This window comes from Marmota monax, unplaced genomic scaffold, assembly GCF_021218885.2.
Source record: "Marmota monax isolate L192 unplaced genomic scaffold, Marmota_monax_Labrador192_F-V1.1 WCK01_AAM20220418_F8-fsc00073, whole genome shotgun sequence".
Lineage (NCBI taxonomy): Eukaryota > Metazoa > Chordata > Mammalia > Rodentia > Sciuridae > Marmota > Marmota monax.
The window spans coordinates 1,718-27,951 of record NW_026692846.1 but is presented as its reverse complement, the minus strand read 5'-3'; the positions used below and the strand labels follow the sequence as shown (position 1 = coordinate 27,951).

The 26,234-nt window shown below is 38.1% G+C and overlaps 1 long non-coding RNA gene across 1 annotated transcript in view; it reads left to right on the top strand.

Annotated features, from left to right (window-relative positions):
• LOC131424341 (uncharacterized) overlaps positions 1-22,169 on the top strand; it is a 36,972-nt gene extending 14,803 nt beyond the window's left edge. The window contains exons 6-9 of the long non-coding RNA XR_009227139.1: positions 3,512-3,678; positions 8,239-8,353; positions 8,807-8,930; positions 19,452-22,169. This is a non-coding gene — a long non-coding RNA (uncharacterized LOC131424341). The remainder of the gene's footprint in view (positions 1-3,511; positions 3,679-8,238; positions 8,354-8,806; positions 8,931-19,451) is intronic.
• Positions 22,170-26,234: the final 4,065 nt, after the last annotated feature.

The window sequence follows — 26,234 nt, the reverse complement described above, 5'->3', positions numbered from 1 at the left end:
CCAGAGAGTAGCCTTGAACACTAATATAACAGCTTCCATATTAATATAATGTCCACATCATGGCCTCTAATACTAAAATAATATTCACAACATGACATAAAAAACTAATATAATAGCTGCCCTGTGGTCTCTAATCCAAATATAATATACATACTATAACATCTAAAGCAAAATAGTATCTCCCTGTGATCTTTAATACTAATATGATATCCATAGTGTAGCACCTAAGGCTAATATAATAGCTGCCCTGTGTCCTTCATGTTTTTATGGTATCCATAGCTATTATGGTTTATATATGAGTTATCCTTTAAAAAACTCATGTGAGTCAATGAGATAAAATTTAAATGTGTAATGACTGGATCCTGAGAGCATTAACCTACATCAGTGCACCAATTTAATGAAAGCATTAACCTAATTATCCACTGATAGGGATTAACTGGGTGGTAACTGTAGGGTGTAACTGGACAAGGTGGGTAAATGGTGGCATTCCTTTGAGGTTAATATTTTCTCCCTGAGGAGAAGAGCTAGTGCTCTCTCTCTCTCTCTCTCTCTCTCTCTCTCTCTCTCTCTCTTTCTCTGTCTCCCCCCACCCCCTTGTTTGCCAGCTTTTCTTCTCTACAGTTTTGGCAATGATGTTCTGCTTCAATTTGGACCACGAGCTCAGTGGTAGAGTGCTTGCCTAGCATGTGTGAGGCACTGGGCTCAATTCTCAGCACTGCATATAAATAAATAAAAATCCATTGATTACTAAAAATTTTTTTTTAAATGAGCAATTGAGTTGTGTGTCTTTGGAGTGAGACCTCTGAAACCATGAGCAGCAAATAAGCTTTTCCTTTTTAAAAAATTTCTTGTCAGATCTTTTGGTCACAGTGGTGAAAAAGCTGACTAAATCAGTGAGTGGGTTTTTGCTATGAATAACTTATACGATTCAGTAGTCTTTGGAGATGGTTTTTTTGGGGAGGAAATTTGAAATATTTAGAGACAAAGCTGGGAAAGGTTTAGTATGTTGCAGGTGGAGCTTAATTTGAGGGATTCTGGTGGGTTCTCAGAAGTCTAAAATGCCAATAGGATTGTAAGAAACAAAGAATGGAGTTGTAAGGTTTCAGAGGAAGAGGACTGTATTGAAATACGACTATAGGGCATTCATATTACACTCTTGCTAGGAAGTTGTCTACATTTTGCCTGTGTCCTGAGACATTCTATGAGGTTGAATTAAAAGGTGATGAACTAATTAATCTGGCAAAGGAAATTTCAAGGCAACACAGCATTCAGGTAGTGAGATGGATATTGCTGGTGACCTTTAGTCAAATTTACTGTGGATCAGATCAGAAAGCAGAGCAGAAAGATTTTAACAATTTCCAGTTTGCCCAGAAAAATGTAAAACTGGGGTGAAGGAAGTTGTTATTGTTCAGGACATTACCACCACTGCAGAGATGCTAAATTACTTTACCCAGAGACAATATAAAAGATGGCTTGTGGGCATCTTAGGAACTGAAAAGATCTCACCTATCTCTGGCTCAAGGTTATAAAAGTAAAAATTCTTTGAGACCATTTGTGCACCTGCTTGAATAAGGGGGTTGGGAAGTTGTTTCACCATGCCAGGCACTCAGAGGATACTACAGCCATAGTCATAGAAATCTTGCCTACTGGTTGAGATGGTAAAAGAACTTGGCATCAACCTCATGGTGCTTTTTCTATTATCTTTTTTTTTTTTTTTTTGATTGGGGGACATTGGAGTTAGGGAGTTATGGAGGCTTTCACTGAGATTTCAAAGGAAACCTGGGAGGCCAGGAAAATGGTTAGTTGCTGTGGGCAGCCTCTGAGAGTGTGATGTATGAAGTGAGAAGGCAGCTGGAACTGTAGTGGAGACCCCAAAATTAAAGATTCCAGCTCAGAGACACCAGGGCGTCCATTGCATAGATTCATAGCAGTTATGCTATTTGTTCACCCATTGAAGCACATCCTGATTGCTGAAGGTATTGGGGCATTGTGAATAGAACTACTATATGTAATTGCATGCTGTTATCTAGATATACATTTTTGAGGAATTTGTCTATATTTTTAGGATTGTGTGGTGACACCATGTCTCACTTTAGGGAAAATGCCCAGTTTTTTGATAGTGTTGAACCATTGTGTGCTCTTCCAGCAATGCACAAGAGTGCCTGTGGCTGCTCATCATCCTCATGGTTGATAACTACACTTAGTAAAGACCTTAGCAGCTCAGTAGGTGTGCAGTGCACCTTGGGGTCTTAGTTTGTGCTTTCCTCATGACAGGTGATACTAAGAATCATTTCTATGCTTCTTTGCCATGTCGTATATTTCTTGTGAGTTGTCTGTTCATGTCTTTACCCATTATGTTGTCTTATTGTTGAATGTCTCAGTATATTTTTTACACAAGTTTGTTTTAGACATATATCTTCCAAAGATTCCCCCAGTGTTTGACTTGTCATTTCATTTCCTTTATATGATTTTTTTAACAGAGAAATTTACTGCAGTCCACATCAGGTTTTCTTTCATGGATTTCTTATTGTTATTGTTTGTTTGCTTGGTAGCTGGGATTGAACCCAGAGCTTAACCACTGAGCCACATCCCTATCTTTTATGGATTTTTTTTTTTGGCGGGGGCTACATATAAAACCTTATCATGAAACATGTGGTCATGCACATCTTCTGGAGTTTTACAGTTTCACATTTTAAATTCAAGTCTAGGGAGTATTTTGATAGGTTCTGGCATCCAGATATGTGGCTTCTTGAAGTGTGTTCTTTTGCAGTCAGTGCTGTCTAGTCTAGGTTTATAAATAGCTTGTTGGGAATTTCTGGAATGCACTGAATCTTCAGATCAGATTTGAGATAATTTCATCTTAATTATATTGAGACCTGAGCAAAGACTATCTCTGCATTTATTTATATTTCATTTGATTTCTTTATAAACATTTCAAGATTTTCTGAAAGTATGGTTGTACTTTAAGATTTACATGTAAGTACTTCAAATTTGGGGGTCTCTATTTTAAATATTAATGCTTTAAAATTTTTCTTATTCCAGTTTATAAATTTCACTGTTTCCCCTACATGATGGCTGAATTATAGGAAATCAGTGAAATTTTGTGTATGGGTCATGTACTTTGCTACTTGCTATCTCCATCCATTCTGATCAAGACATAGAATGGTAGGCTCTATTTCTTTTTGATTTCCAAAATCATGACCTGGAATAGTCAGAACTATGAATTTCAGAGCTTCACTTTGCCTAGCACAAGGGGTTATAGCTCTGAACAGTGAACACCCACTCCCAGCATCCTGCACTGCCCACAGTGGCCAGTGGGGACACTCAGAACAACTTTCTCTGATCAACTGCTTTTGGGGGCTGTGTTCTATGCCCTAATCCAACTTCCTTCTCCTGGGGATCCACCTGAGAGATGCCACATCTAGGGACTCCTAGAGGCTCTATCTAAGGTGTAGACCAGAGGTTTTTTTTCTTCTTCTTTTTTTTTAATCCTGGGGATACACCTGGAAAGATACCATGGACTGTGGATGCCTGGTGGTATGTCTAGGGTGAGCACTAGAGCTTCCTTCTCCTTGGCACCTACCCATGGAGGCTCCACTGTGGATTCAGGATGACTGAGGTCCATGTGAGGAAAACATGAGGAAGAAGCTTCCTGTGCAGTGCCTGGTGGGCTGAGAAGTAAGTTCTTCCATGTTCTTTACTTTCTCAGGTAATATTTTAGGAGAACTTATTTTACAACAGTATTTCTTACTGAGGCTTTGGCTGCTCATTATCATGGTATGTCAATGTATTTTGTGTGGCTTGAGTGTCTGAGGACACAAATGCCCCCTCAAGATGGTGCAGGGAGGACCCAGTGCCTGGACTCTCACTGGGGCCTGAGGGTAAGGGCTCATGAAAATGCAGCAAGAAGCTCTCAGGAGCCTCTAGGGTGAGAGATGCAAAGATTATGATGGATTGTACTACCTGAATCCTGGGTAACTGCAGAATCTTCATTGCAGTTACCAGAGCCTTCTACAGTGAGGGCAACATAGGTCAAATGACAGAATGTGCTACCCATAATTCTTGGGGACCTGCAACTTGCAGAGACCTCTGCAGAGAGGGCTGTACTGACAAAAAATCAAACTATGCTGCCAATTACTTTTGGGTGCCTGCTCTGCCCAGGAGCCTCTGGGGGTGAGAATTGCAAGGGCAGAATACCAGATTTCAATGCTCAGAATGTCTGGGGATGCCTACATACCCTGTAATCCTGTAAGTCCCAGAGGATTTGGTGGTGATGGTTTTGTTGGTAGAGCTCACTTCCTAGAATCTCCAGGGTCCCAGGGAAAGCATGGGGTCTTCAGCTCCTGTGATCCTCAGCAGGAATGTGCAGGTAAACCCTAGACTGCATTATCCAGAACCATCAGGGACTGCAGCTTCCAGAATCCTCTGTGGTGAGTGGGCAAACTATTGAACTGCATTAGTCACAATCTTAAGGGGGAATTTGAGTTTCAGAATTTTCTGCAGTGAGTAGGAAAAACACAGGACTATATTATCCACAAATCTCGGTATCAGCAGCTCTCAGGATCCTCTGTTGTGAGGACTGTTGGACTGAGAGCTTAACTACAGTATCCAGAGTCCTTGGTTAGGTGTGTTTCCCAGGTGAGTATGCAGCCTGCAACTCCCAGAGGCCTCCCAAGTGAGAGTTGTGCATTATACAGGTCAGACTATACTACCTACAATTCCTGGGGACACACTGGTGAATGTGCTGCCTGCAATTCCAGGAGGCTTCCACAGTGAGGTCTTCAGTACCAAGACAAGCATGTGGCCTTCAGTTCTCATGGCCCTTGCAGTAAGGGAATGTAGGCAAAACACTGGACTACCTTTATCCAGAATCCTCAGGGGGGAATCACAGTTCCAGGATCTGCAATAGTGAGGGCTACAGGGTAGGGAGCTGAACTACACTACCTAGAATTCTTGGAGGTGCCCCGTGTCCATGTGTCCTGGAACTCTCAGAGGCTTCCACACTGAGGGCTATGGAGGCAGAAGACAGGACTATGCTACCCAGAATCCCTGGGGGCCTACAGCTCCCAGACACCTACCTTTTGAGTACTGCTGGGCAAGCTTTGTATTGCACTACACAGACTCCCAGGGGTGTCTAGGCAGGCTTGTGCTACACAGATCCCAGAGCTTTGATGGTGAGGTCCACTTAGGTAGGATGGACTGCACAACCCAGAATAATCAATGGCCTACACCTCTCAGAGACCTCTGCGGTCAGGGCTGACTGAGTAGAACTGACTACAGTACTCAGAATTCCTGGATGCTCCAAGCTCTAAGTAGTCACTGTACAGTTGAACATAGCACCAGGCTATAATACCCATGATCCTTGGGGGCTTGCAGCTCCCAGAATCCACTATAGTGATGCTGCATGGGCAGAACATCAGACTACACTGTCCAGAATCCCTAGGGATGCCTGAATGACTCTGTAGCCTGCAATTTCTAGAGAGTTCTGCGGGGGAGGGGGGGCTGCATTGTAGAAGGCTGGTTTATACTGCCCAGAATCCTGGGTGGGTGTATGAGGGTGAATGTGCTACTTGAAGTCTCCATAGGCTTCTGGAGTGAGGGCTGAATGGGCAGAATGCCAGACTACACTGTTCAGAATCACTAGGGGTGCCTGAGTAGCCTGCAGCTCACAGAGACCTCTGTAGCTGGGCTGCATTGTAGAATATGAAACTGCACTACCCATAATCCTGGCACTATGAGAGTAAATGTGCTGCTTGCAACCCCTAGGCTTCTGGGGTGAGGGCTGCATGGGTAGAACACCAGAGTCCACTTCCAGGGTCCTCCAGGGTTCCTGGACCAGCACATGGCAAACAGCTTCCATTGTCCTGAAGGGCAAAGACAGTGTGGGTAGAGCACCAGACTACACTGTCCAGAATCCCTGAGATTGCCCATCTGTGTAGCTTGCAGTTCCCAGAGGCATCTATGGTGAGAGCTGTATAGGCAGGACAGACTGAATGACCTGGAATGCTCCCAGAGGCTACTGGTAATTTGGTCTGAACTCAGGTTCTTCTACCCTCCTACAGTGGTCATCCTGGGCTGGGAATTAACAGATTTTCTTAAAATCCCTGATTCTAAAATGGGGCAGACCCTGGCTAAGTCACTGTCTCAAAGACTACATGTCCCAGAAGCCTTTGAGGTGGTCTCTGCCCTTGGGTACCTGAGTGAGGGTCTAGACTCCCTGTGGAAGCCTCCCTCTGTGCCTCTGCCCACCTGGCTCAGGCTGTTGCAGCCCTTGGCCTGGTTGAGTGCAGGGAGGGGGTCTCCTGGACTCCATTTCTCCTCTCCTGAGATTCCACTACTCATGGTGCCAGAGCCAGACCTAGTTACAGCAGTGGGAACAGATTTTATTCAGTAACTGCTGAGGGTGGAAGAAGGCACTGACATTCACCAGGGAGCTGGGAGAGGCCCCGCCTCTGAGCTGTGAGCAGCTTGGGGCTGGAGCACCTGCACGTGGCCAAAGGGGCGTGGTCAAGAAGGGGCAGGGCCTTGCCGCCATCTTTAATGCTGCCTCCCTGAGAGTGAGGAGAGCTGGCTTCCCACTCAGGACCAACCCGGGAGAGCCCCAGTTCGCTGGAGTGTTGGGTCACTCCACGGGGAGTGGCAGAGCTCCCTTCTCAGAGCAGATTGAGAGAGAGACACCCAGGTTGGGGACCCTCGTGGGTCATGCCTCCAGGGACTCCCGGAGCGTCCTTCTCCTCAGAGAAGCCTCAGCGGACTCTTGGCTTAGAGACTTCGTGAGTCATGGCTCTAGGAATGCCTGGGGTTTCTTTGTCCTCAGAGGAGCCTAAGGGGGACACCTGTCTTGGGGACCCTCGTGTGGCATGTTTCTAGGGTTTCCTGAGGGAGATACCAGGGTTGGGAACCCTCACAGGTCATGTCTCTAAGTAGGCCTGGGGTTCCCTTCTCCTCAGAGCGGTCTGGAGGAGACGCCAGTGTAGGGACTCTCTTGGGTCACATCTCTAGTGATGCCCGGGTTTCCTTTCTCTTCAGAGTTGTCTGAGGAAGACTCCTGGTGTGGGGAGCCTTGTGGGTCATGTCTCTAGGGACACCCGGTGTTCCGTTCTCCTCAGAGCAGCCTGAGGGAGATGCCTAGTGCGAGGCAGCTCTATTTTGTATTATAGAGACAGGGTTTCACTGAGTTGCTTTGTGCCTTGCTTTTGTTGAGACTGGTTTTGAACTCAAGATCCTTCTGCCCCAGCCTTCTGAGCCACTTAGGTTTAAATATATTACTTCTAACAAAGCCAGAATTTATTAAAAATACATCCCCTGTATTTTTAATAATGAACCACATTTTTTCTTTAATCTTTGCTTAGTTTTGTCCAAAAATTTTTTTTAGTTGTAGAAGGGCACAATACATTTATTTTATTTATTTTTATGTGGTGCTGAGGATCAAACCCAGTGCCTCACACATGCTAGGCAAGCACTCTACCACTGAGCTACCACTGCCACACATTTTTATTTTGGTGGAGAGTTTAATTAGCAAAAAGCCACCCCTCCAGGACCCTCTTGCTAAGGCCTCCCCCTCCAGACCCTGCCTCTTCTCCAGACCCCACCCATATTCTTTGGCCCTGCCTGTCCTCCTGAACCACCTTCCCCCTCCTTCCTACCCTGCCTCTCCTCTACATCCTACTCATGTTCTAGGGCCTGTCCCTCCCTCAGGTCTCACCCATCTGCCAGGCCCTGCCCCCTTGTGGCTCATTATCCCTCTCCTTCAGATCCTATTTCTCCTCCAGATTTTTCCCTTCTTCCTGTCCTGCCCCTCCTCCAGACCTCACCCTCCTCTTCTTTTTAATTTTTTTTAATTGCACGTGGACACAATGCCTTTATTTTGTTTATTTATTTTTATGTGGTGCTAATGTTTGAACCCAGTGCCTCACACATGCTAGGCAAGCTCTCTACCACGGTGCCATAACTCCAGCCCAATCCTCTTCCTCTTTAAGACCCTGCCTCTTCTCCAGACCCCACCCATCTTCCAGGCCCCCTCCTCCTCCTCCAGACTCTGTTCCTGCTAGTCTAGGATGAGCAGCTCCCTGGCTGCTGTGCTAATTGGCAGTATATTTGTAATGGTGCACAAATAACGTTCGTTGTGTAAACACTGACATCCTGCATTGGATGAATTATCTTGACTGAATCAGAATGCGATATACCATAAAATAACTTTAGAAATGTCACCTTTCTCTTTTTTAATTTTCTCTGTAGATCATGAACATTTGAAATAAAATCAGAATTTGTTAAAGGGCAGATGACAGTCAGCATTGAGCCCTGATGATCCCAGGATCCCATCCAGTGGGGGGAGTCTAAGTACCAGTCCAAGGTTTTGTATGCTAATTGATTCATTTTCTTATTTCAGAGTTATTTTGAAATGTAATTCCCCATGGCCTCCAGGTCTCCAGTTCTGTGCAGTAGGTGTTTCTAATTCAATTTTTGATTAATATTCTTTCAGTTTTCTATAGAAATTTTAAAATATTTTTTTTAGTTGTCAGTGGATCTTTTTATTTTACTTATTTATTTTGTTTATTTATATGTGGTGCTGAGGATTGAACCCAGGGCCTGACACATGCCAGGCAAATGCTCTGCCTTTGCACCACATTCTAGCCCTTTATAGAATTTTTTAATTCTGTGGACTTCTATTTTTTTATAAGGAATATTTTAAAAATTACTTTTAGCTTACTTTGTTTTTGATTGAGAGAATTTGCTTGCTTGAGAGAATTGTATTGTTTGGAAATGCTCATAATCAAATGATTTTAATTAATTTCCACTTATTAAGGTATCTTTGGAGTCTGGATGTGCAGCTCAGTAGCAGAGCATTTGCCTGGCATGTGGGAGGCCATAGAGTCCATCCCAGCACCACACACACAGAAGATGTCTTTGACAGGACTCAAGCATGAGAGGTATGCTTTAAAAAGATCATGTATTGGGGCTGGGGTTGTGGCTCAGTGGTAGAGCACTCACCTAGAACATGCGAGGACCTGGGTTCGATCCTCGGCACCACATAAAAATAAGTAAATAAAACAAAGGTATTGTGTCCAACTGCAACTAAAAATAAAGATTTTTTTTTTAAAAAAAGGTCATGTATTTCCACATACATACATATACCACAGTGCCTCTTCCAAATTCATATGAAATTATTCTAAGAAAATTTCAAATCAATTTTAAAAGAGAAGAGGGATGATATTTTTAATGTCAACTATTGATATTTCATGACATTTAAAACCACTAAAGATGAAATTTCCTGAGATGCAAATCATTACAAAATGTAAGAGACAAGTCAGTAGCTGCTTTTTTGCAATTCAGATATATTTACTAAAAATAAGCTTTTTTTAAAAAAAGATATTTTTCTTCTTTAAAATTTAGAAAGCATGTCCATATGTCCTATTAAAGTTCTACATTCATCAGAAAGTTCTCTTATTCCTTGCATACAAAGGGATGGGCCTTCTAATGAGCACGATACTTTATGTTTTTAGGAATTCTTGTGGGAGAACTCTTTGTTTTGCCTCTGTTCAAAATATCATTTAAAAATGTATCAGTTTGCTTTTGATTTCAGAAATTTGACTTTCTTTTGAAATTATGTATTTATTATTATTTAGAGTTATTACATGTGGGAAATGCCATGATTACATTTTATCCTAATGTTATCCTAATGTTGTGTTAATAATTTCCTAAGGTAGATTATGTTCATTTTTCTTATCAACAGTCAATAAAGCCTTTTTGTTGTTTTGATGGTATGCTTAATGTGAACATGCTTTATGATGTGACACCACTGTTCATGATGGTGTAGGTATGCAATACACTATAAGGAGAGTATTTTGATTCTGAGAGTCTCAAGTGTTTTAGGTCCAACATGTTTCCTTAAGAGGAATAATTATTCATTTTCTATTTGATTACACAAATTCTTTTTTTTTCCTTTTGTGGTTCTGGGGCTTCCTGCATGCTAGGAAATCTTTCTACCAATGAGCTACCTCCCAAGCCCCATAGATCCTTTAGTTATCATTACCTTCATGATGAGCTAGTGATAATAAAATTACTTAGAATTTCAACTAGATTTAGACTCATGCAAGAGTTTGGGCATCCATGGCTCCCTGTGATTTCTAAAAGGTAGAGTTTCCCACAACACAGCAGCATCTAATATCACTCCTGGACTGATCTGACACCTCTGCTTCTCTTGGCTCACCACTTCCTGTAGAGGTCTTGGAGGAAATGGATGTTCTTTGACTATTTGTCCCAGTGACAAATATTTGATTATATTGCTGCTAAAATGTATGCATAGAAATAAAATAGAGACATTTTTTATAAAGTCACTCTTTCAGGAAAGTTAAATCTTGAGTTGAAATAAAATCTCCAAAATGTCATTTTTTCCTCTGTAGTGATCACATTTTAAGAAGAAAAACCTAGAACCTAGTGACAGCATAAAAATATAATAAGTTAACATATGTTATTACTTCAACATGAAATATGTAAAAGGGGCATATTCTTTGAATTTTTTTTAAAAAAATTTTTAGTTGTAGTTGGACACAATGCCTTCATTTTCATTTATTTATTTTTATGTGGTGCTGAGGCTCAAACCTAGCACCTCACACATGCTAGGTGAGTTCTCTATCACTGAGCTACAACCCCAGCCCACATACTTTGAATTTTATATAATATCTGAATTTTGATCCTTACTACTAATATCCACATTATAGCATCTAAAAGTAATAAAATATGTGCCCTGTGGCCTATAAATGTCATATGATAGCCATACTATAGCATCTAAAACTAATATAATGGCTGCCCTGTAGCCTTTGACTTTAGTATAATATCAATACTTTGTCCTCTGAAACTAACAGAAAAGCTGTCCTGTAGCCTTTTAATACTAATTTTATCCATATGTAGCATCATTATAGTCTCCATGTAGCCTTTTATTCTAATATTATATTCATACTGTAGACTCTAAAATAAATAAAATAGCTTCCTTTTTGCCTTCAAGAGTAATATGATATGCTCTATGGTACCTAGAAAATATTATAATAGCTTCCCTGTGGTCTTTAATACTAATAATATCCATGCTATAGTACCTAATACTAATAGGTGCCTGTTGTGTTTAATATTAAAGATGTCCATACTATACCTTCCAAAAACTAATATAATAGCTGCTCTGTGACGTGTAATATTAACATAATATCCATACTGTAGTATCTAAAACTGGCATAATAGCTGCCTTGTAGCCTTTAATATTGAGATAAACACTGTGGCCTCTGAAATTAATGTAATAGCTTCAAGTGATGTTTTAATACTGATAGTGCATACATACTATAGCACCAAAAACTGATAATACAGCAGCCTTGTAGAATTTCATAGTAATATAATAATTATAACAGAATATAAAACTTTAATATTAATAAAATATCTATACTGTTGATCTAAATCTGATGAAATGGCTGCCTGTAATCTATAATAACGATAAAATATCCATACCAAAGCTTCTAAAACTAGAATAATAGTGCCCTGTGGCCTTTAATGTTAATAGGTATTCATACTACAGTATTTAAAGCTGATACAATAGCTGAATTGTGGTCTTCCATATCAATGCAATGTCAATATTATAGCATATTGAACTAATTTAGTAGCTTCCCTATGACATTTATATGCCAATATAATATCTAACCTGTTCACTTTAATACTAACATATTTGTACTGTAGCCTCTGAAACTGATATAATAGCTAATTTATATCTAAAACTAATATAGTAGCTGCCCTGTAACTTTAAACCTATTACAATTTTTATAGTATAGCATCAAAATTAATATAATAGCTTCCCAGTGGCTTTTATATTAATATGATATCTGTGCTACAGTATATCCAATACTAATAAAATAGTGGCACTGTGGCTTTAAATACCAATATGATATCCATGCTACTGCAACTCAAACTAACATAATAGATGATTTGTGTCTTTTAATCTTACTATAATATCCATATAATAGCATATATTGTATAATAGATGATTTCTGGCTTTAAATATTAATATTATATCCATAATATAGCATCTTAAATTAATATTACATATGTCCTGTGTCCTTAGGACAAATATTATATCCATACTGTTGGATTTAAAACTAGTATAATAGATACCTTGTGGACTTTAATACTAATATGATATCCATACCGTAGCTCCTCAACTTAATATAGTAGCTGCCTGGGCCCTTTAATATGATATGTAATATGATAAACATATTGTGCTCTTTAAAACTAAAGTAATAACTGCTCTGTGGCCTTTAGTGCTAATATAATATACCATGAAAAACTAATGTTATAACATCCTTGTGTCCTTTAATATTGATAGTATAGCATTCAAAACTAATATGATAGCTGCCCTCTAGACTTTAATATCATAATATTCATACTTTGACCTCTAAACTTAATACAATAGCTGTCTTGTGGCCTTTATTACTGTTTTTTTATTCATACTATAGCATGGAAAACTGATTAAATAACTGTTCTGTGGCCTTTAATATTAATACGATTTCCATATTATAGCAAAAAAATTATATCGGAGGTCTTTATTACTAATAGATGCAAACTATAATATCTAAAACAAGTAAGTAGCTGTGCAATAGAATTTAATACTAAGTGACATCCATGCTAAAGCATATTAAACTAATAGCTCCCCTGTAGCTTTTGATACTAATATTATAGCCCCCAAAACTGATGTAATAGATGTCCTGTGGCCTTTAATATTAATGTTACATCATTCCTATAACCTGTGAAGCCAATTTCATAAGTTTCTTATGAAATTTAATATTCATTTAATATACATATTATAAATATAAAACTGATAAATACGTGCTTCATATAAAACTGGTAAATAGGTCCTATAGTATTAATATGATATTGTATCACCTTAAACTAATATAATATCAGCTTTGTGGCCATTAAACTAATATGATATTTATAGGATAGTGTTAAAATCAATATACTGCCATGTTGACTTTAATGCTAACATGATATCCATACTTGAGTATCTAATAGTACATAATTATTGACCTGAAGTGTTTAATTTTAATATGATATTCATATTGGAACATCTGAAACTGATGCAATAGTTGTCCTGTGGCCTTTGATATTTATATGATATCCATCCTATAGTATCCAAAGCTAATAAAATATATTAGCTACCCTGTGGCCTTTAATATTAATATAATATCCATACTGCAGCATTTAAAATAATAGATGCACTGTGGCCTTAATACCAAATAATTGGTTTGGATATGCTCATGTGTGAGACAATTTAAGGAAGTTTAAAGGTGAAATGATGGGTTATGAGAGCCTTAACCCAAATTAGTAATCCTCTGAAGGAATTAACTGAGTGGTAACTGCAGGCTGATAGTGTGTAGCTGGAGGAGGTGGGTCATTGAGGCTGTGCCTTTGGGGTACATATTTGATGAGCTGAGCTTAGGTTCTCTGCTTCCTGATCACCACTTTCCTTCACCACATTCTTCTGCCCCACCTTAAGCCCCAAGGAATAGAGTTGGCCATCTATTGGCTGAGATCTCTGAAACTGTGAGCCCCTAAATGAACTTTTCCTCCTTTAAAATTGTTCTTGTCAGGTCCTTTGGTCAAAGCAGTGAAAAAGATGACTGAAATAATAACATACATGTCATAGATCTAAAACAAATACAATAGTTGCCCTGATGCCTTTAATACTAATATGATATTAAGAGTGTAACATCTAAAACTGATATATAATAGTTTCCCTGTGACATTTAATGTTAATATAATATTCATGCCATAACATCCAAAACTAACATTATAGCCTCCCTATAGCCTTTTATACTAAAGTAATATCCATATTATAACATTTCAATCTAATATAATATCTTCCCTGTGGCCCTTAAAGCTAATGTAATACATAATATTGCATCTAAAATTGATATAATAGCTGCTCTGTATCCTTTAATATCAATAGACATCCTTATTATAGCATCTTAACTTGATATAATAGTTGCTCTTTGGTCTTAATATTTATATGATACCCATAGTAGCATCTAAAACTGATAAAATATTAGCCCTGTGGCTCTTATAGGTAATATGATACCCAAACTATAACTCCTAAAACTAATCTAATAGCTAGACTGTGGCATTTAACATTAATAATTTATCCATATTATGCACTCTAAAACTAATAAAATAGCTTTCTTGTCATTTTAAGTGAAATATCCATATGATAGCAATAAACCTTATAATATAGCATATCCATATGATAGCATATAAAGTTAACATAATAGCTGACCTCTGGCATTTAATAGTAATCTCTTGGGCTGGGGATGTGGCTCAAGTGGTAATGCACTAACCTGGCACTGGGCTCGATCCTCAGCACCACATATTATTTTATAAAGATTTCAGTTGTGTCCACTGAAAACTGAAAAATAAATAATAAATAATAAATATTAAAAATTCTCTCTCTTCCCTCTCTCTCTCCTCTCTCTCCTCTCTTTCCTTCTCTCTTTAAAAAAAAAAAGTAATCTGTTATCCAAAGTATAGTACCTAAACTAATATAATTCCTTATACTAATAAGATAGTCATCACATAGCATATAAAACTAATATAATAACTGAACTTTGGAGCTTTAATATTAATGTAATATGTATACTACAACATCTCAAAGTACTGAAAGAGCATCCTTGTGCATCCTGTGCATTTGCCATTAATATTTTATCCATACTGTGGCCTGTTAATGGAATATTATAGCTCTTTGTGGCTGTTCATATTAATATCCATTCAATAGCATCTAATGCTAATATAATAGATGCCCTATGGCCTTTAATACTAATTCAGTATCAATACTGTGACCCCTAATACTAAAATAATAATTCTCCTGTGGCCTTTTAATATTACATAAAGTTCATTTATAGCAATTATATGAATATAATTCCTGCCCTATGGCGTTTAGTACTAATCTGATATCCATATCATAGCATCTATTAATGATCTAAAAGCAGTCCTCTTACCTTTGTACTGTTATGATATTCATATTATAGCATCTAAACTAATATAATTGTTCTCTTATGACCTTTAATTCCTATATATTTACCATAGCATCTAAATATAGTATAACATCTTTGTAGCTTTTAATACTAATGTAATGTTCTTACAATTACATCTAAAAGTGATATAATAGCTACCATGTGGTCTTTAATACTGATATTATATTCATGTCAGATCATTAAAAACTGATAGAGTAGCTTCCCTGTGGCTTTATTAGTAATATGACGTTCTTATTACAGCATGTAAAATTGATATGATAGCTGCCTTTAATATTTATATGATATCCATTATATAGTGTCCAAAGCTGATATAATATCTGCAACGTGCATTTCATAGGTAATATGACATCCTTACTAAAGTATTTAAGAACATTATAAGCCAGGCTCAGTGGTACATGCCTGTAATCCCAGTGGTTTGGGAGGCTGAGACAGGAGAATTGTGAGTTCAAAGCCAGCCTCAGCCACTGTGAGGCATTAAGCAACTCAGTGAGACCCTGTCTCTAAACAAACTACAAAATAGGGCTGATGATGTTGCTCAGTGGTCAAGTGCCCCTGAGTTCAATCCCTGATAAATAAATAAATAAATATGTAAGTAAATAAATAAAATATAATACCTGCATAATGGTATTTAATACTATTATTATATCTATATTATAGTATTGAAAATGAATATTATAGCTTCTCTGTGGCCTTTTGTATTAATGTAACCATAGCATTGCATTGAAAACGGATATAATAGCAGCCCTGTGGCTTTTAATTCTATTGTGATATACATGTGGCATGTAAAACTGATATAAGAGCTGTCTTATTGCCTTTAATACTCATATAATATCCGTATTGTAGCATCTGAAAATAATTAAAAAAAAACTACACAGTGGTGTTTTATGCTAATATGATATCCCTAGTGTAGAATCCTTACTAAAACAATAGGTGCCTTATAGCCTCTAATACTATTATTATATTCATAGTGTGCCTTCTGAAATTGATTTAATAGCTGCACTGTCACTTTTAATATTTCTATGATATTCATACTATTGATCTAAAAGTAATATCTATTCTGTGAACTTTGATGCTAATATGATATCATACTATAGCATTCAAAACTAATATACTGGCAGTCCATTGTTGATTCAAATTAATATATTATTCACATTATATAATCTAAAGCTAAAGCAATTGCTGCCCTGTGGTCTTTAATACTATTATAATACCCATACTATAGCATCTAAAGCTAATATAATAGCTATACTGTGGCCTTTAATATTACTGTGATATCCTAGTATGGCATCTAAAACTAAATACAACTACCTTTTTGCCTTTAATTGATATAACATTAATATTGTAGCATCTATTTTTTTATTAATGTAATATTCATATTTAACATAAAAAATTCATAACTTCCCTGAGGCCTTTAATATTAATATATGTACTATAGCATCTAAAAATAATAAAAGTAATCAAATATGTGTTCTAGTGCCCTTTATATTAATATGATGTTGATATTATACCATGTAAGCATGACATAATAGCTTCCCTATGGTCTTTAATAATAATGTGATATTCAGGGGCTGGGGTTGTAGCTCAGTAGTAGACTGTTTGCCTAGCATGTATGAGGTGCTGGATTCATTCCTCAACACCACATATAAATAAATAAATAAAGTGCATCAAAACCTAAAAATATTAAAAATAATAATAATGTGATATCCATACTATAGCATGTAAAACAAATGTAATAGCTGTCTTCTCCTTAATATACTGTCTATATTATAGATTCTAAAACTAATATGATAGATGCCCTGTGGTCTTTAATATAAATGAACTATTCATACTATACCATATTAATATATATAATATATGTCCTATTGGCCTTTAATACTAATGTGATAACCATATTTTGCATCTATTACAAATATAGTAGCTGCCACATGGCCTTTAATAATAATATGATATCTGTAGGAGCTGGATTTATACCTCAGTGGTAGAGCATTTGCCTTGCACATGTGAGGCAATGGGTTTGATTCTCAGCACCACATAAGATAATAAAATAAAATAAAGATATTGTGTCCATCTTTAAAAAAAGAACACCTTTTAATTTGTTCAGAGTCAAATTAAATGTGTGAGTCAAACTGGAGCTTAGGAAGGTGTGATTGTTAAAACATCATGACCACTAAAGAGATGCTAAATACTTTGCCCAGAGACAATAGGAAAGAAGACTTGAGTGCATCTCAGAAATTGGCAAAACCACCCCAGTTTCAGGCTCAAAGATTTAATTTTTCTTTTTCTTTTTCTTTTTTTTTGTACCAGAAATTGAACCCAGAGGTACTTAACCACTGGGTCACATCCTCAGCCTTTTTAAATATTTTATTTAGAGACAGGATCTCATTGAGTTGCTCAGGGCCTTGCTAAATTGCTGAGGCTGACTTTGAACTTGCAATCCTCTTGCCTCAGCCTACTAAGCTGCTGGGATTACAGTCAGGCACCATCTTGCCTTGCTCAAAGTTTTAAAAATAAAAATTCCTTTGAGAAGAGATCAGTGAGGCACCATGATTGAAGAGAGAGGCCTAAGAGGTTATTTCACCATGCTTAGCTGCCCAGGCACTCAGAGGTTGCTGTAGTCATGGTTTTAGGAGGTTTGTCTACTGCTTGAGATGGTGGCAGATCTTGGTATCAACTACATGGTGCTGTTTTTTTAAGTTTGCAAGACATTGGCATTAGGGGGTCATGGAGGCTCCCACTGTGATTTCAAAGGAAAACCTGGAAGGTCGGGAAAAATGTATTAGAGTTGGAATACCATCAGGCAGCCCCTGAGAGGATGAAGAAAACTATAGTGGGGACTCCTGAGATTAAGAGATGCTAGTAACATGGATCATTTTCCAAGGAAACCCATAGGAATTGAACAAACACAAGTCAAGCTAGGCCATGTGGACCGCTATTAACAAAGCCATAGGAGTGGAGATGCACAAGTCCTTTGGAGAGAATATCACAATGTTATTTGCCGCAAATATGCTTGATGTGGAACTACAGATCTTGTTTGCCCAGCTGGATTTTGGTCTTGTTTTGGTCCCATCTCTTCTTTCTATGTCCCTATTTATCACTTGTAGAATGGAAATGTTTAATCCATGCCATTATATATTGGATTATATAGCTTGCTTTGATTTTTATGGGGTCTCATGCTGAGTTTTCCTTAAGTTTCAGAAGAGGTTTTGGACTTAGACTTTTAGGGAATACTGGAACTGTTAAGAACATGTGGACTCCTGGATATGAACTCAATGTATTTTGGATCATGAGATGGACATGAACTTTTGGGGGCCAAGGGCAGAATGTTATGGTTTAGATATGAAGTGTTACTCTAAAACTCGTGTGTGAGAAAAGGCAAGAAAGATTTAAAGGTGAAATTATTTGGTTATGAGAGCCTTAACCTAGTGAGTGCATTAATCCACTGATAGTGTTTAACTGGATGGTAACTGTAGGAAGGTATTGTGTAGCTGGAGAAGGTGGGTCATTGGGGGCATTTCTTTGGAGTATATATTTGTCTCTGGTGAGTATAACTCTCTATCTGCTTCCTCTTTGCCATGTTCTGATTTGCTTCCTACCTCTATATCATTTGGTCAAGAGCTGTGGAGTTGGTCTTCTATGGAGTGAGACATGGAAAATATAAGTGTCAAATAAAATTTTAATTCTCTAAAAATTGTTCTTGTCAGGAATTTTTGACACAATGGCAAAAAAGCTTACAAAAACAATACTGTACTATCTAGAAATAATATACTAGTGGCCCTTTGGCCTCTTATATCAGTAATATAGCATCTAAAATTAATAGTTACCCTGTGGCATTTAATCATATTATGATATAAATACTATAGCATCCAAAACTTAGATAATACCTGCAATGGCCTTTAATACTACTATGATGTCCATAATAATGCAAGTAAAACTAATATTATAGCTTCTCTGTGGCCTCTGATATTAATGTAGTATCAATAATGTGGTCACAGGGTAGCTATTATATTACTTTTATAGATCACTGTATGGATATTAATATTAAATGTAAGGAAAATAAAAAGAGACATAGAGAGAAGATGCAGAGTCAGAATGACAGAATGGCAGAATGGTCAAGCTGCCAGCTTTATTTATATCAATAGGTTGCATTAGGTCATTGGCATCAGTAATATACTATTGTTTATTGTGTTACTTGGAAGGTTATAGAGTTAGCATCGTTATGCAGCTTATTCCTCAGTTACATTCTACAGTTACAATATGCAATGTTAGAAGCTTTGTGTAGCTATCAATAAAGTTTGTTGTTTACAGTTACTGTTAGATGGACAGGTCCAGGAGCATGGGAGCTTGGTGAAACATTTTTATTGTATAACAAGAGTGTTTCTTTATTCCCAGGAGCTGTGTGCCTGAGATCAAGGCCAAAGCTGATAAGACTCCAGCACAAAGCCTTCTAATGCAGGACATTGCTATAGCAGGTAGGCATCCCGTGTCTTTTCACAGAAGTTTTCCTAGCATCCAGGCATTCCACATCTTTGCACAGAAACTTCCTAGCCACCAAGTATGCCACATTCATGAAGCCATCAGAGACCCCAGTCCCAAACACAGAACCCTTACAATTAAGGCCAAAGGGAAGCTGTTATATCAGTTTTACATGCTATAATGTGGGCATAATATTAGTTTTAAAACTGAAGAGCTGCCTGTGACCTTTTAATACAAACATACTATGAAATTATAATGAATATAATAGCTCTTTTGTGGACTGTATAACTAATATGGTATCCATATTAAGGCATCAAAAACTGACATAGTAGCTGAAATGTTTAATTTAGTGTTAATATTATATCCATACTATGGACCTAAAACTAATCACATACCTTTCCTGTGGTCTTTCATTTTAATACAATATCCATATTATAGCATCTAAAACTAATATAATAGCTGCCCTGTGGCTTTTAGAACTAATATGATATCCAAATTATAACATTTGCCAAGGACCCTTAATATTAATATGATATTGATAAACTAGCATCTAAAACTAATAAAATATTTGCCTGTGACCTTTAATACTAATATGATATTCACATATACCACCTAAAGCAATATATTAGCTTGCCTATGGCCTTAAATATTAATATAATATTCATACTGTGACATAAAAAACTATATAATAGCTACCCTGTGAATTTTTTAAAAATATTGTTTTAGTTGTTGATGGACACAATTCCTTTACTTTATTTATGTTTTTTAATGTGGTGCTGAGGATTGAACTCAGTGCCTCACATGTGCTAGGCAGGCACTCTACAAATGAGCCACAACCCCAGACCAACTACCCTGTGACTTTAATAATAATATAACATCCATAACTTTTAATAATAATATAACCCATAAAACTAATATTGTAAATTCCCTGTGTATTATATTAATATAATCATTATATTATCATTATATTATTATTAATTATTATATTAATATAACATCCTTGGTATAGTATCTAAAACTGAATAGCTCTTCTATGGCCTTTAATACTAATAAAACATCCATACTATAGCTGTTAAAAGTGGCATAATAGTTTTCTTGCAGCCTTTAATAGTATACTAACATGATATCCATACTCTACCATCTAAATATAATAAAATAGCTTCCCTGGAGTCTTTAATAATAATGTAATATAGTACTACAGCATCTAAAACAAATAGAATAGCTGCCATGTGGCCTTCAATACTATCTTATTCATATTATTAGATAATACTGACAAAGTAGCTGCACTGTGGATCTTTAACACAAACATGATAGCCATATAATGGCATGTAAAACTGATACAACAGCTGTCCTGTGACCTTCAGTACTAACTTTATCCATATGATAGCTTTGAAAATCGATATATTATCTGCCTGTGGATTTAGTGTTAATATTTTATCCTTACTATGGCATCTAAAACTAATTTAATAGGTTCCCTGTGGATTTTAGTACTAATATAATATTCATATTATAGAATCTAAATCTAATACAATATCTGCCTTGTGATCTTTAATACTAATAAGATATCCATACAATAGAACCTAAAATTAATATTATAGGTGTCCTGTGGGCTTAAATACTGATATGATATGATATTCATATTATAGCATCTTCAGAGCAGCACTTTTTATTTTTTTTATTTTAAAGAGATCAAATTGGGTGGGTGTGTATATACTAATATTTATGACCTCTAATACTAACATAAAATCCAAAATATAGCATTGGAAACAGACATAATAGTTTCCCTATGGCCTTTAATACTAATATAATGTACATATCAGAATATCTGAAACTGATATAATGACTACCCTGTGCCTTTAGTATTAATATGATATTCACACTATATCATTTAAAGCTAATGTAATAGCTGCTCTGTGTTTTCCAATGCTAACATGATATTCACATCATATCTAAAACCAACATAACCACTGCCTTGTGCCTTGAATACTAATACAATATTCATGCTATACCCAATAAAATAATGGCTACCCTTCATCCTTTAATAATAATATGATGTGAGTATACTAGCATCTAAAATTGATAATAGCTGCTCCATGGCCTTTAATATTGATATAGCATATATACTTGGCTTATGAAACTAAAATAATAGCTGTCCTTTGTTCTTTTAATACAAACACAGAATCCATACTGTAGTATCTAAAACTGATATAAATAATAGCTGCTCTGTGGCCTTTATAACTAATATGATTTCCATAGTATAGTATCTAAAATTAATATAATTGCTGCTCTGAAGAATTTAAGATTAACACAATGTGAAAACTGTAGCACCTAAAACTACTTGCTGTCCTGTGTACTTTAACACCAATATGGTATCCCATATTATAGAATCAAATATTATACATTAAGTGTACTGTGATTTTAATAGTTATATATTCATACTGTATCAACTAAAGCTGATATAATATCTGCCCTGTGATGTTGAATAATTATGCAATAGCCATACTGTCCATACTAAAGTCTCTTAAACTAATATAATGGTGAGTCTCTGGCCTTTAGTACTTATAAAAACATGTACACTTTAGCATGTCAAACTGTTCTAATAGCTGCCCTGTGGCCTTTAATATTAATGTACTATCCATATTACAGCATCTAAGGCTCATAAGATAGATGAACTTTAACCTTTTGTGAAATATATATGTATAATATATGAACATATAATAATACAGTAATATATTGATATATTTATTATTATATTAATATATTTTATATATTAATTAAAGGTTAATATAACATTAACTTTTTAATGTTTACATTTATATTTCAGTCTCCCAAACAAATCTAATACCTTCTCTGAGTCCTTTATTACTAATATCCACAGTGTAGCATCTGACATCTGATATATTAGTTGCACTATGGCCATTAATATTAATATGATATCCATGCTACAGCATCAAAAGTTTAAAAAAATGTTGACTTTTGGCCTTTAATACTAACATAATATGTATACTATAGCATCTTAAACTACTATGAGAGCCATCCTGTTGCCTTTACTACTATATCCATAATCTGGCTTCTAAAACTGATGTAATAGCTGCCCTATTCCTTTAGTATTAATGTAACATATTTCCTACATCAAAACTTGAAGAATAGCTACCCTGAAATTTCAGTATTACTATAATGTCCATACTATTGCATCTAAAACTAATACAATATCTGCCCTGTGTACTGTGTACTGTAGCATCTAAAACTGATGTAACAGTTGTCCAATTGCCTTTGGTATTAATATAATATTCACACTAATGCATCTACAACAAATTTAGTAGCTGTCCTGTCTTTTAATAATATTATATTCATACTATAGTATCAGAACGGATATTATAGTTGCTCTATGGTCTTTCATATTAATGTGATAATCATACTCTTGCATTGAAAACCGATACCATAACTATCCTCTAGCTTTTAATTTAAAATGATATATATCACACTGCTATTCTTGCTTATCCACTGCTCTTCCTGTGCACGACATTACCTCACAAGAATGCTACAGTCATCCTGCTGCACATCTTGAGTACCTCCAACAAGGTGAGTGCAGGTTTCTAATTGGTGGGTTAGGGGTTAGGGTTAGGGTTAGGGTTAGGGGTTAGGGTTAGGGTTAGGGTTAGGTTAGGGTTAGGGTTAGGGTTAGGGTTAGGGTTAGGGTTAGGGTTAGGGTTAGGGTTGTTAGGGTTAGGGTTGTTAGGGTTAGGGTTAGGGTTAGGGTTAGGGTTAGGGTTGTTAGGGTTAGGGTTGTTAGGGTTAGGGTTAGGGTTAGGGTTAGGGTTAGGGTTGTTAGGGTTAGGGTTGTTAGGGTTAGGGTTAGGGTTAGGGTTAGGGTTAGGGTTAGGGTTAGGGGTTGGGGTTGGGGTTGGGGTTAGGGGTTAGGGGTTAGGGTTAGGGTTAGGGTTAGGGTTAGGGGTTAGGGTTAGGGTTAGGGTTAGGGGTTAGGGTTAGGGGTTAGGGTTAGGGGTTAGGGTTAGGGTTAGGGTTAGGGTTAGGGTTAGGGTTAGGGTTAGGGGTTAGGGTTAGGGTTAGGGTTAGGGTTAGGGTTAGGGTTAGGGTTAGGGTTAGGGGTTAGGGTTAGGGTTAGGGTTAGGGTTAGGGTTAGGGTTAGGGTTAGGGTTAGGGGTTAGGGTTAGGGTTAGGGTTAGGGTTAGGGTTAGGGTTAGGGTTAGGGTTAGGGTTAGGGTTAGGGTTAGGGTTAGGGTTTAGGGTTTAGGGTTTAGGGTTAGGGTTAGGGTTAGGGTTAGGGTTAGGGTTAGGGTTAGGGTTAGGGTTGTTAGGGTTAGGGTTAGGGTTAGGGTTAGGGTTAGGGTTAGGGTTAGGGTTGTTAGGGTTAGGGTTAGGGTTAGGGTTAGGGTTAGGGTTAGGGTTAGGGTTAGGGTTAGGGTTAGGGTTAGGGTTAGGGTTAGGGTTAGGGTTAGGGTTAGGGTTAGGGTTAGGGTTAGGGTTAGGGTTTAGGGTTAGGGTTAGGGTTAGGGTTAGGGTTAGGGTTAGGGTTAGGGTTAGGGTTAGGGTTAGGGTTAGGGTTAGGGTTAGGGTTAGGGTTAGGGTTAGGGTTAGGGTTAGGGTTAGGGTTAGGGTTAGGGTTAGGGTTAGGGTTAGGGTTAGGGTTAGGGTTAGGGTTAGGGTTAGGGTTAGGGTTAGGGTTAGGGTTAGGGTTAGGGTTAGGGTTAGGGTTAGGGTTAGGGGTTAGGGTTAGGGTTAGGGTTAGGGTTAGGGTTAGGGTTAGGGTTAGGGTTAGGGTTAGGGTTAGGGTTAGGGTTAGGGTTAGGGTTAGGGTTAGGGTTAGGGTTAGGGTTAGGGTTAGGGTTAGGGTTAGGGTTAGGGTTAGGGTTAGGGTTAGGGTTAGGGTTAGGGTTAGGGTTAGGGTTAGGGTTAGGGTTAGGGTTAGGGTTAGGGTTAGGGTTAGGGTTAGGGTTAGGGTTAGGGTTAGGGTTAGGGTTAGGGTTAGGGTTAGGGTTAGGGTTAGGGTTAGGGTTAGGGTTAGGGTTAGGGTTAGGGTTAGGGTTAGGGTTAGGGTTAGGGTTAGGGTTAGGGTTAGGGTTAGGGTTAGGGTTAGGGTTAGGGTTAGGGTTAGGGTTAGGGTTAGGGTTAGGGTTAGGGTTAGGGTTAGGGTTAGGGTTAGGGTTAGGGTTAGGGTTAGGGTTAGGGTTAGGGTTAGGGTTAGGGTTAGGGTTAGGGTTAGGGTTAGGGTTAGGGTTAGGGTTAGGGTTAGGGTTAGGGTTAGGGTTAGGGTTAGGGTTAGGGTTAGGGTTAGGGTTAGGGTTAGGGTTAGGGTTAGGGTTAGGGTTAGGGTTAGGGTTAGGGTTAGGGTTAGGGTTAGGGTTAGGGTTAGGGTTAGGGTTAGGGTTAGGGTTAGGGTTAGGGTTAGGGTTAGGGTTAGGGTTAGGGTTAGGGTTAGGGTTAGGGTTAGGGTTAGGGTTAGGGTTAGGGTTAGGGTTAGGGTTAGGGTTAGGGTTAGGGTTAGGGTTAGGGTTAGGGTTAGGGTTAGGGTTAGGGTTAGGGTTAGGGTTAGGGTTAGGGTTAGGGTTAGGGTTAGGGTTAGGGTTAGGGTTAGGGTTAGGGTTAGGGTTAGGGTTAGGGTTAGGGTTAGGGTTAGGGTTAGGGTTAGGGTTAGGGTTAGGGTTAGGGTTAGGGTTAGGGTTAGGGTTAGGGTTAGGGTTAGGGTTAGGGTTAGGGTTAGGGTTAGGGTTAGGGTTAGGGTTAGGGTTAGGGTTAGGGTTAGGGTTAGGGTTAGGGTTAGGGTTAGGGTTAGGGTTAGGGTTAGGGTTAGGGTTAGGGTTAGGGTTAGGGTTAGGGTTAGGGTTAGGGTTAGGGTTAGGGTTAGGGTTAGGGTTAGGGTTAGGGTTAGGGTTAGGGTTAGGGTTAGGGTTAGGGTTAGGGTTAGGGTTAGGGTTAGGGTTAGGGTTAGGGTTAGGGTTAGGGTTAGGGTTAGGGTTAGGGTTTAGGGTTAGGGTTAGGGTTAGGGTTAGGGTTAGGGTTAGGGTTAGGGTTAGGGTTAGGGTTAGGGTTAGGGTTAGGGTTAGGGTTAGGGTTAGGGTTAGGGTTAGGGTTAGGGTTAGGGTTAGGGTTAGGGTTAGGGTTAGGGTTAGGGTTAGGGTTAGGGTTAGGGTTAGGGTTAGGGTTAGGGTTAGGGTTAGGGTTAGGGTTAGGGTTAGGGTTAGGGTTAGGGTTAGGGTTAGGGTTAGGGTTAGGGTTAGGGTTAGGGTTAGGGTTAGGGTTAGGGTTAGGGTTAGGGTTAGGGTTAGGGTTAGGGTTAGGGTTAGGGTTAGGGTTAGGGTTAGGGTTAGGGTTAGGGTTAGGGTTAGGGTTAGGGTTAGGGTTAGGGTTAGGGTTAGGGTTAGGGTTAGGGTTAGGGTTAGGGTTAGGGTTAGGGTTAGGGTTAGGGTTAGGGTTAGGGTTAGGGTTAGGGTTAGGGTTAGGGTTAGGGTTAGGGTTAGGGTTAGGGTTAGGGTTAGGGTTAGGGTTAGGGTTAGGGTTAGGGTTAGGGTTAGGGTTAGGGTTAGGGTTAGGGTTAGGGTTAGGGTTAGGGTTAGGGTTAGGGTTAGGGTTAGGGTTAGGGTTAGGGTTAGGGTTAGGGTTAGGGTTAGGGTTAGGGTTAGGGTTAGGGTTAGGGTTAGGGTTAGGGTTAGGGTTAGGGTTAGGGTTAGGGTTAGGGTT